The sequence below is a fragment of the Amblyomma americanum genome, chromosome 11 (assembly GCF_052857255.1).
Source record: "Amblyomma americanum isolate KBUSLIRL-KWMA chromosome 11, ASM5285725v1, whole genome shotgun sequence".
NCBI classification, from domain to species: domain Eukaryota; kingdom Metazoa; phylum Arthropoda; class Arachnida; order Ixodida; family Ixodidae; genus Amblyomma; species Amblyomma americanum.
Window position 1 is genome coordinate 20,640,509 of NC_135507.1, and position 12,354 is coordinate 20,652,862.

At 48.8% G+C, this 12,354-nt stretch overlaps 1 pseudogene across 1 annotated transcript in view; it reads right to left on the reverse strand.

Annotated features, from left to right (window-relative positions):
* The window catches only part of LOC144110235 (uncharacterized), a 30,025-nt pseudogene that overhangs the window by 10,469 nt on the left and 7,202 nt on the right, over window positions 1-12,354 (reverse strand). The window contains exon 2 of the transcript XR_013309772.1: window positions 1,650-1,988. The product of XR_013309772.1 is annotated as an uncharacterized LOC144110235 (transcript). The remainder of the gene's footprint in view (window positions 1-1,649; window positions 1,989-12,354) is intronic.

Genomic DNA, 12,354 nt, shown 5'->3' on the forward strand with positions numbered 1-12,354 from the left:
CATGCATCAGCAGCAAATACCTTGTGCGGTGTCTAATTACTGCCGGTACAACCTTAGACATCAAGCACCCGGCCCTAGCTACTAAAAGTAAAACACCTGCTTCAAAACTTAAAAAATAAAACATCCACCAACTACAGCCGCCTGGTGCCGCTCAATGGCGGCACGTACCCTCTGCTTGATTGTGAATTAGAACAAAGCTGTTGAATTCTGGACGGCTCGGTTATAAGGGTTTATCGTATTGGTCCCAGCTTGTCCTGAGCAACGGGCAGCCTTTTTCAAAAGTACAAAGTCCCCCCCCCCCCCCCGGGGGGTGGGCGCATCCGTGGTAGACTTTAGCGTAGATGTGAAACGGTGGTAACACGCAATAGGCCACACATCACGGCCTAGAAACGAACCCGTGAAGGTCGCAGTTTTGTGCAAAAAGTTCGTTCCCTTTCATGCTGCTCACTACAGTACGTGGAATGCATTTCACGTTCTCTTAAGGTTCCAAAACCGTTTCTGCGTTCAACTTCATTACGCTGGAGTACGGGGCACTGTCTCTCTCGGGCTCACCCATGGTGGCTTAGCTGTGTATACGGGTAGTTTTTAGTGAAGGGACGCGATCGTCGTCACGGCCGACGCTTTGCGGAAAAAGAGAATCCGCCAAGTTACTGGCCGCATTACGAACTGCGCGCAGGTCAGAGCTAAGACAAGGACCTGCCTGCTATCACACTATGATGCCTTCATACCAACTCTCCTTCCTTACTCGCTGCACCTAGAGAGGAGAACAATAACTAACGACTCGTGGATAATTATTATGGTGTGCAATTATTGATATTTACGTGCTCGTGGGCGGTTTCCAATCGACTCCAGTTCAACTTGTGTCGAAGTCTAAGCAAACGGTCGTTCCAGCATTTTTTCTCCGTCGAAATTGCCGCGACTCTGTGTGCGCAGTAGTGAGCCACTTCGTGGTAGGGAGCCATGCACAGCGGCAGGTCCCAATATTAGAGATATAGGATAGTGGTATCCGCGATCAGATACCGTGACCCGCTTCCACGCGCCGCGAGTGCGCACGCCCTGATTGGTCCCGACGTAGCAAACATACACGCATGGATGGATGGAAGGTAGGAGCGTCCCCTTTGAAACGGGGCAGTGGTAGTTGCCACTATGCACAGTTTTTTCTCCTTTATTCCTGCGCCAGGTGACCTGCGCAAACGACAGCCAAGCATGCGCGGACGGCCCCGAGGGGCGGTCACCTGCACTGCGCAGGCGCACATTATAGGTCCCCACGGTCGCGATCATGCTTTGCTAATCTGCCTTTTTCACTAGATCGGACGCTGTCTGAGGAGTGGCTAAAATTAGTCCGCTACTCGTTGAAAGGAAACGTTGGTGGGAAACGCAGGCGCGATTTGGGTCCATGGCGAGCCAGCTGCGCCTGCGCAGTGGCGTGTGCTTGACAGCTGCCGCCATCTGTTGCATGCGACTCTCACTAACATGAGCTGCGCCTGCGGAATAGGATCTGGCGGTTTTCGTTTTCAACCAATGAGAGTTGAAGGAGAAGAGGCGCGCGCGCATGCGCAGAGGGGCCTGGTGAAAAAGGCGGATTTTCTCTATTAAGTCGCGCACGCGCATCTTCGGTGATTCTCCGGCTAAGAAATGAGTGTTCTCACCGATCCTCCGCTGGCGGAGACGCCTCCGGAGCTGTGCTTGCTGGTCTTGCTTCCGCGGTGCTTGCGCGATCCTCCGCGCTTGGAGCGCGATCCCTTGGCACTCAGTTCGCCTCCCGAAGAGGCCTGCAGCGGCTGGTACTGCTGCAGCTGCTCCTCCTGGCTGCTGTAGTAGGGGTGGCGGGCCCAGGCCTCGCGCGCACCCCCGCCCGAGTCGGCCGTACGCGCCGAAGCGAAGCTGCTCTCCCGAACCGCCGCCGAGTCGGCCGACGCGTGCGGACGCAGCGGCAGCGCCCCTGGCGGCGGCGCACGATCTTCCATGGCTGCTACTGCTGCTGTTGGCTGCGTCCGCGGCAGTATAAGTCATTCCAGTTAGGAATTCTCCCTCATAATCGAACTATCAGAGTCGCTTGCACTGATGTTCAGTCTTTTCTATGGCAGCGCAAAGGACGAACGCGGAAGTGGAAAAGCAAGTCGTTGTCTGTCTGGCGCCCTTTATGTCCAGTTGCGCATTCCTCCATGTTCTTCGCGCCGTTTTAAGACCACCAGTGGCGTTCTGGAAGTTTTTTTTCTCCATATCCGTTACAGATTTCTATCCGTGAAGTACTGGACCAATTGAAGTTTGGATACGTGGCCCATATAAACAATTATGTATATTCCAACTGGCGTGATGCAAGAACTTAACTGCACATGCCAGCTTTAATGACGCGCTTCCAACTCTTGGAGGTAAGGGTTAAGAGTGTACGGAGTAGCGACACGCCAAGACGTTCTGCGTTACGAGGGATTCGGAACAGCGCCCAGTCAGTGCCGCTAAGCCTAAAAGCCTGTATCGTTCTGTTCTGCAGCCACTCGGTCATTCTCTTTCTTACGCCACGGACGGCGTCAACGCGCAACGCTATGCACCACGTAGTGGCAACGAAGGGAACTAGAAGAGTTTTTCATAATTCTGCACGGTATTATGCACATCAGCAGACTGGGCAGGCGGTTCCGAAGCGCAATGTCACGGCATTGCAGATTGATGGATTCACACGTGCGGAGTCAACACAATGGTCTGCACGAAGCTCTGGTTTTATCTCGGCCATCTATCTCAATATCAGTATTCTACCGCTTAGCAATTCGCCTCCATCGACATACACGTGGTCGCTAGGCCTAAATCAAACCTGGGAACTCCGAAAGCTAAACCATATACACGGAGCCACTGCAGACATGTTCTACGCTTGACAGAGCGATTGAATGTCTGAAAGGCAGTTTGTTTAAAAAAGGTGGCAGTCGTGTGTGCCCAAAAGTGAAGGCAACGGCGCGTAAAACTCTCGTAGCGCTAAAGCATTCATTATAAAAGGATTTTAGCGCCAAGGCTACACAATAAAGAAGACAACACGGGCGCTTTGTTGTCTTCAAGCCAAAGCTTTCTCGTCCATCTTTAACGCGGACTGCGCTTTTGCAACGGTTTGCAATTTATACGGTAGGCATTGTCGCACGATAGCGCGTCGTATACGTGACTTGTTCCGTCGTTCGTGCAACTGCTCGCTCGTGAAATACGGAAGTCGACAACCCGGCGACCCAGAACGCATTCACCGTAGGCGCACAGATTCTCACTGGCAGAACCACAGCGGAGCGTATACGCGTTGACGCGCCGATGATTTGGTGAGTCCATTCATTCCTCCATTCATCGGTCCACTCGCTTATAGTGCACGTCTCCGGAACGTATACATAAAAACAGCGGCGGAAAATCAAATATCCCCGATGCGTGACGGCGGCGGAGACTGCGCGAGAGTGGTGCCTCCTGGCGGACCGCGACTGATCAAACGGTGGCACGCACGATTTGAGGTTCCCAAGCAAGCGCGGGCGCCCATTCCCACGACCTTGGTCGCGGCAGCCGCGCCGGAACTCTGCATGCAGTATGCGGTTGCAAGATGCCACCGCGCTAGCTTGCGCGAACGGAGCAATCGTTCCTTAATTCACGATTGCATAATAACGCCTGTTCAAATCTACATACTGTTGTATTGAAATATATTTTGGCACATTGCGACTCACTACACTGCGTGCGAATTAACCCTTTGTTCGCATCACAGTTTTCCTACGAAGAATGTGAGAGGAGTTTGTGTGCAAATTGTACTCGCATACCAAGCAACTGTGGACAGAAGGAAAGAGTTTATGAACGCATTTTTTTTTTCATATACTGTAAGATTTCACTATAACAATCAATATATCCGCAGGTATTCCTTGGAAGCTTGCAATTTTTTGTTATTAACGTTTTTTGCAATCGTCGAAGGCGTTCCCCGTTGGTTTTCTATGGCACTCTTGCCTGCTCCATGCGAGTGATGGAAAAAGTTTAAAAGATTTAATTATTTTGCTGTACATCGGAAGAATGTACCATTACGTTCAATATTTCCATAACAATACCTTGCAATTTTCCAATATTCAAAATTTTTCTCCAGGATTGTGAGACATGAGAGTTTGCCTAATGAATTCAATATTTCTTTACTACACGTAACGCAGTAGAAATTTTTATCTCTTTATTATTCTTTCTAGTTGTTTCGTTTAATCGAACTGCTAGTTTTCGTAATGGTCGTGCTCTGGTGTATACACCCGACCGCAGTGCGCTTCCGTTTAAGCTCTTGCCCGGCTTTGGTAGGGTCGCACTATGTAGTTTTTCATAAATATCAACCAAATAGAATCATGCAGCAGAGTATTTTTACGCTTCGAACGTAACGCCGGCGCAATGGGGCACGTGTTCTTCGAGAGAGAAGACGCGTTTAATACCAGGTGGGGTGTTGTGACAGCTTCCTGGTGTGAGTACAGGGGAGGTTGGTCACTATAGCGAGCCAGTTCGATCGGCCAAAGAGGGTTGCATTTAGCTGGTATTTGTGGCGGGGACTGGGCAGTGTCAGTCCCAGAGTGTGTATGAACGTCAACCCCCGCATTGTCTACAGCTGGGATGGCCGGGGTTTCCCTGAGTGCAGTGCACGTGTGGAGGAAGGAAAGGTTTGAGCGCGCCTCCAGTTCGCGCGGCTGTACCGAGGACGTGAAATGGACTAATGCGAACAATGGAGAGTGCCGTATACGCGATATACGGAGGTCGTAGGTTCGGATCCCACTATCGGCATGTGGCTCTTTTTTCTTCAGTTATCTTTTAGACAGGGAAGGGTTGCAGTACTAAATTTTCATTGATCAATAACACCAGTTTAAAAAAATGTTCCCCTATGCTTTCTAAGGTTTCGGTGGCTGTTGGCTTCCACAATACATCGTTCTACATCTTTGTTCGCCGTGCACCAAAAAAAAAATCACAAAATCCGGGCATTCCCGCCCTCTGCCTCCTTGGAAATGTGCGGCCTGGATCCACCGTCTCATTCACCGTGGCGGCAAGCCCTTCATCTCCTTCTTCTGTATTCAAGCCCATCGTCATCTACAGCATTGCACCTTCACTGCCGATCTTCTCGTTCGCGATCGGGACGATCCCCCGGTGGCCCCGGGTAGTGTGACGAAGTAGAAGAGGACGAACTGTGCAGTGTCGCGAGCAGGAGTGCTTCCGCCAGGCCGTCCGCCATTAAAATCGTTTTGTAGCCATCTGTCATCTCATCTCATTCATTGGCTTACCCGCACGTAACAATAGGAATAGACAAAAGGAAATATCTATAGGAAGTCAATAGACCATTTTTTAAGAGTTCTGCGCTACGCCTTTAGGTCAGACTCAGGGTATCACCAACTGACACAAAATTCCACTTTTCTTCTTCTGACAACGGCAATGTTCGCGTTAGCCGCTCGCATGAGCCCCTTGCGTTCTCTTCGCGACTATACTAGACCCGGACGCGACCCGGACATACTCTGGAACAACAAAATGGCGATGGTGTGACGCGTGCGAGAACACCCATCTTTGGCGTTTGGCGTGAACAGCGCTGCCATAGTTATATATATATATATATATATATATATATATATATATATATATATATATATATATATATATATATATATATATATATATATATGCCTCCACATTGTACCACAATAGAGTATGCACAGTGCACTGAAGCCGTGAGTATCGAACCTTCGACCTCGTCATGCTCAATTGAAGGAGCATATAATAGTTCCATTAGTCGCCAGGCCAGCTCCTTGGTGAGCGAAACATTTACCTGAAAATAAACTCTTGTCTAGAGGGCGGTAACATTTTACCCCGACCTCCTTTAGTACCTCCATGCATCGGAGTAGAACAGGTACTCCTTGTCTGGGGAGTATAGGAAGCACCCTTTCGGACGTGCGCTAGGCGACAAGCCATTTACTCCTATCAGATGGATTTGTTTACAGCGTAACGCAGTTTCCAAATAATCGGCTTAAGCCTTAGCTTCGGGCGTAACGCTCTCCAAATTCTTTAAACTTTCTTTTTTTTTCGGGGGGGGGGGGGGAGTAGCAGCGTTGAAAAATGAAAACCTAATTTCGCTGAACTCAAGACTAAACTCAACGTGAAGAATATCTTTGAGCAAACCGCAATCACAATGGCTAATGAATAATCTCCGCGCACAACATCAAGAGGGCCGTTTCTTTGCACCAGCATAAACACCGGGTATGAAAACGCCTGCGGGCCATCGGTATAGTGGCCGGGAACAATTACGACCGCATTAGCGCGCACCGGGCATCGGCCGAACACATAATGTACGATCCCGCAAGGTCGTTTACGGCAACACCACACACTGGCACGCTGGGCACAGTATTGCATGGCAGTCCGGCCGTTAAGTGATACACGAGAGGCTCGCTCAACACAGCCCCATCACCCACGGCGCCCATATCAGATGCAGGGGCTTTTTTGTTTCGTGCTCTCATTGTAGATGGCGCTCGGAACACAGGTGAAGCAGTATGTGCGCAACGTCGGAGGTGAAAAGGCGATCGAGCGGGCACATAGTACGTGACCGACAGACCAAAAAGGTTGCGGGTGAAAGGGACGTTTGCAAGTGTACGCTCTCCCGATAATAACAACGCTACCAGACGTCTCGGAGGACAAGCAAATTAACACATAAAGAAACCAATCAAGGCCAGCAATTTTCCCTCCGGGATCCGTATCGTTAATCAGAGAAAGCGGTCACACGTGAGCACACACACGTCGGGTCCTTCGCGCGTACGTGTGCATAACGAGGGTTCCGACTCGGTTGGATGCGAAGATAAAAGGAAAAAAAAAACTAAAACGCAAACACAGGAAGCGAAGTGAAATCACTTATCCGCGGACTGCGGCTTACGCGTTTCACTGAGATACACGGCCATGGCTGTAATCATCGTATTTGTTATTATTTATTTAAAATTGCCCCAGGCCCCCAAACGTCGGGATTGCGTTCCACTTTGTGGGCCAGGCAGGAGGAAAATGGTGTGCGCGCGGAGTGATGCGTACCCATGCGGCAGTTATAGGAGAAGGCGATAATTTCACTGTCCGTGGCCCAGGAAATACGTGCTACTTCGACGCCGGCTGAGTCCATGTCAAACGGGGGGCACGCGCTTAATATCGTGTTGGTCCGCTACCACGGACGCCGGGTTATTAAATACCATATGTTTCACAGTGCCGACGTTAATCGCGTTTTCAAGATTATAAAAAACTGATATGACTATTTTTAACGGCCGGCTACAAATGTCTAATTGCAATCAGGTGCCTTTGTAGTTAAAAGTTAACTTACAATTTATTCAATCACAGTACTAGTTAGCATGGTTCGCCTGTGTTTCTTTTTTGACGTCCGTCAACACTGGTGCTACTCTGCAGCAAGAAGCTTCTCTTTTACCTCAAAACTATTTTTAAAAATTGGTGATCACCTTCCCTGAAACACAAGGCACATTTTTTTGCCGGGGTATCGGTTGACACAATGAAATTGGTATGCCAATGTTGGCCAACATATGCGAGAAACTAAGCGCCACTAGCTGCGGGTGTTCAGTTCAATGCGCAAGGTGCTTGCAAAGTCCCGAATTTCGTAGTTAACCGTGCCCGCCCGCCGCCGCACAAACGAGAGGAAAAGTTAACCGCCGATACCTATATACGCACCTCAAGAAAGCAATTATTCGAGAGCCCATAAAAGAGGGTCACTGCTTGCCGGGGGCCCACGGAAATAATTTAAACGCTGTAACAACACGGTTGCGTCAGTTTTGCGCTGCGTTAGTTAGAAGCTGTTTTTGTCTTCCCAAGCAGCACAGGTAATCGCCCAGTACTGGAAATTGATGCTTCTACACTGGCCCAACCGACACATCTCCAATATTGGGTGATTACTTGTGCTGCTTGGGTTACTTATTTTAATCTTAATTTACGCAGCGAACTCCGCCTGTGCAAATAAAGCTCCTATAGTTATAAAGTTAAATAAATTTTATCGATTATTCTCTTGTTGCGTCGCCTAGAACAGGAATGCGTGTTGACATGTGTAGTCAGAAGACTATAAATGTGGCTGGTGGGGTGTCGAAATGCTTGCAAGTATAACTCCACCCTGAAAAGGTCTAATCTAAATAGGAGGGTTTTTAACGTTGCCGAATGAATTCGTAAATGTGTGACCACCAGGTTGCTTTGCCCAGTCCCAGCGTGGCTTTCTTGTTAACTGGTCGAGTTTCACACTACGAGGTCAGTTTTTGACAAAAAAAAGATGACCCGTCGACATCATTCAGACATTGAAGAGAATTTGTTCCTTGGGCGAGCATATGATGGGGCTATTAATGTGGTTCAGTGGTTACGGCGCTCGACTGCTGACCCGGAAGACGCGGGTTCGATCCCGGCCACAGCGTTCGAATTTTGACGAAGGCAAAGTGCTAGAGGCCAGTCAACTGTGCGACGTCAGTACACGTTAAAGAACTCCGGGTGGTCAAAGTTATCCGTAGCCCTCCACTATGCAGCGGCTTTCATAGCCTGAGTCGCTTTGGAATGTTAAACCCCAAAAACCAAACCAAACCGAATCACAAATTAAGGCGGGTGAGACGGTTGTTCCCGGGTTCGTGGCGTCGTCTTCGTATATAGTACTTATTGACCTCACTACTCCGGGATCACATGATCACCTCGTGACCAGTGAGAATATGTCTCACCAAGAGGTTTCCCATGCTTTTCAGTGACTCATGGAAGCTTTTTTCGTGTCGAGCAAGGAAGATGCTTGGGCGGGTTTTCTTGAAGACGCCTTGGCTTGTTTACGGTGTTATGTATGGCCTTTACTCCCTTTGTTTTCCTCTCGAAATGGTGTACAGGCAGCGCAGAACACCCCTTACGTGCCACACTCACACCCTTTTGGGACACAAGAGGTATATTTTCAGTTTAAAAAGTATTTCTCAACGTGCCTTTACCTTTGCTGAGCTTGCTCAGCAGAGTATATTAAACATCACTGCGTTTATTCTTGTGTGAGCAAAAAAATTCAGGAACTCACAATAGGAGCTCATTAGGCAACGCATGGAGCAGAGGCTGAGCATATTGGCTTGCGAGGCCTTGCGTAAGGTAGGCAATATTCGTGCGCGTTAATCCCCCTAAACCCTGCTTGAAAACACTCTTCGATAAACCACTTGCGTCGATATCGCCACGAAAATTTCAATTGCCAAGCTGCATTTTATCTACTGCATTAATCGATCGGGCGCGATGGTGGTGACGAGGTGTACGCCTCGGTGAATGTCATTTGCCGCCGGACCGCGAGTCCGCAGCCGGTTTTGTCGATCGATTACAAGCGTGCAGTGCGCTCGGCATTAGCGTGACAGCGGCGCACGTGATCGTAGTATTAAATTTATCGCGAAATGAAATCTCGGTTGATCGGCGCCCGCCCCCGAGTCCGCGTTCGTCACTGAAGGCCCCGGCGCAGACGACCGGTTTCTCCGGACATTCGCCTGCTTCCGTGCTGCAACGACGGCAACGCCACTTCCGGTCGAAGTTGAGCAGGAGGTTGTTTGAAAATTTTTTTGGGTGGATGGTGAATAAATAATGCATTTCTCCAGCCTTTCATCCCCCGTAACCTATTCTAGTGAAAACTTCACCTTTACGCCCTATTCGCAGATGACATGTTCAATATGACAGCTGGCGGTTTATGGTTCGTGGTTGGTCATTTTGCGCTGGTCTGTCTTTTTTGGTCTTACTATGCCCTTCCAGCCACGTGCTGTCTTGAGCTCTCATTAGCTTGAATGTCTAGATATGCAAGCAGGTTTCCTGGATCATGGGATTACTTTGCTTCGCAAGTATTTTCGGATGTCAGCATAGGTCTGTTGTACCTATACCTCACTAACTGAGTTGCCGATCAACCTGTTGTAACGAAATCACGACTAGTTATAGATATAGTGATGAAACAAACTTCTAGCGACATCTGATTTCAGCTTTATTTCACTGTTTTTTTTTCAAGTCACGTGGTGAAGATGAGGCATTCTTGCCAAATTTCTAACAGTGTACCGGTGTTCGCAAGGGTTACTTTAGGTTGAGAAAAAGAAAGTGAAACAACCGGGCAGTTAAAAATCGGACACACTGACGGCTTATCTTTCCTAATTGCACTATAAAATATTTGCTCAACGTTCGACGAAGTTAGCTTGGTTACAGGCCTTGCGTTTTAATGTATTTAATGACTCGTGGAAAAATTGATAAGCCACGCATGACGATATACATTTTTCTAACTGCTTTAGGACAACAGTGTTTAAGACAGCCTTCAAGCCACATTTTTCCCCCCTGAACTGTACTTAGCCGTGTACTGTTTCTCGGTTGCCAGCAGACTACTGCTTGTCTCGGGAAAAGGCGACAAATTATTAAGTGGAACTTGCCTGATTGCTGTAAACGTAGGAGACCGTTAAAATCGTTTTATCATTATGGGGAACCTGCGCTGCCAAGGTGGCACTGCAACTGTTCCATTCGGTGACTCAAAACTGCTTTTGTCAGCCGCTTGGGCAGCTGCAAACGCGAGAAAACATTCTGCGCGATTAGATACCCGCGCTTGGCTGACAGCATTCATTGCCTAGCTTCTCTTGGCGTAGCCCAGATAGCTGACGCACGGCACGTGCGCCTTGGACAGAGCGCGGAGGCTCACGCCAATAAGCGCCTGAAGGTGGTGCGGAGAGCAGAGAGGCTAGCAGTAAGATAGCATTTGAGGAACGATTGAGAAGGATGGAGGAAAAGCGGTGGGCTAGGAAAGTTTTCAGATACCTGTATATAAAGAATGTTGACACGAAATGGAGAAAGCGAACTAGAAAATTGACAAGCAAATATCTGGACAGCAGTAAGGGGGCAAATCAGCAATTATCGGTTAAGAAAAAGGTTAAAGGAACAGAGAGTGCTTTGTGGAAAACAGGGATGCTGACGAAATCGGCACTAGAAACATACCGGACCTTTAAACAGGAAATTGTCAAAGAAAATATCTATGATAATTGTAGGGGAAGTTCTTTGTTGTTTGAGGCCAGGACTGGAGTTTTGCGGACTAAGAAGTACAGAGTCAGGTACCAGGAGATAGACACTTTGTGCATTGCGTGCGGAGAGAAGGAGGAAACGGCTGAACACTTGATACTTTTCTGTAAAGGGCTTCACCCTACAGTGGAAGGCAGCGGGGCTGACTTACCCAAGGCATTGGGGTTTAGGGATAGTGAAGGGAAAGTGGATTTTAAGAGGTTAGAAGTAACCAAGCGAAGGTTATCTGATTGGTGGCTAAAAGCAAGACAGGAGTAAAATTTCACAAGACATGGCTAGGTGGCTTGAGCCACCGCCCGATGTAAAGGGTTCAGCCGTATCCATCCATCCATCCATCCATCCATCCAGTACTACCCAAAACTGCTTGCTCTTCTCGCTAGGCAGTGTGTTATGGCGCTGCAATCGGCACCGCAAACTTCAGCGCAAGTTCCCCATAGGCCAAGCAGAAGTACTAGCCCCTCCTCTATATGCAGACGGCTGCAACGGTTATCGACCCCTGCGGTAAAAATTTGTGACGGGCCAGTAATCGCGTTAAAGCCATGTGCACGCACGCACGCACGCACGCACGCACGCACGCACGCGCACACACACACACACACACACACACACACACACACACACACACACACACACACACACACACACACACACACTCTCGCATATATAATACGTATATACACGCCGGAAGTTTCTCGAACACACGTGCGCAGACGACAACAAGCCAGCAGCTAGGCTGCAGTGCGCGAGCAAGACTGAAAAAAAAAAGTAATCCGGTATGACGCTAATATTTTTCTCGATCTTAATCTATTCGCATGCGAATACCGTCATTACAGGCACTCCGCCCCGGAACCAGATTACGGAACCGCGACTTCGCCCCGACGCGACCAGTTCTTATGTATGTTTCGTTTACAGAAAAACTGTGCACCGTTGTGTAAGCTACATGTGGCGAGTAACGGCAGCTCACAGTGCACAGCATACGCATCGGAATTCGTAAAGCGTGGTGTGTTTTGCATAGTCAAAGCACTCTGAGGTCAGAGGTCTTTCTTGAGAGTTCCTGTGTGCAACTCCGGCTCTGATTGGTTTTTTATAAACTCGGCGGTTAGGCGACTTACGCGCCACTTGTGGCAGTGAAGTAGCTTTGCACTCTTTCTCTGGTTCTTTCACAGCCTTTGATAGTTGTCTCATCAGCTCCTAGGCGGCGCCTCAGTCTATAATCTCGAGAAACAGGCTGCAGGGCATGCACGCCCGGATTTTGATCCAAATTTCGTCAATGGGCTGATAAAAGAAACTCTTCTGCGAGTTCAAACAACAAACGGGCTGTGTGAAACCAGCCTAAACTAT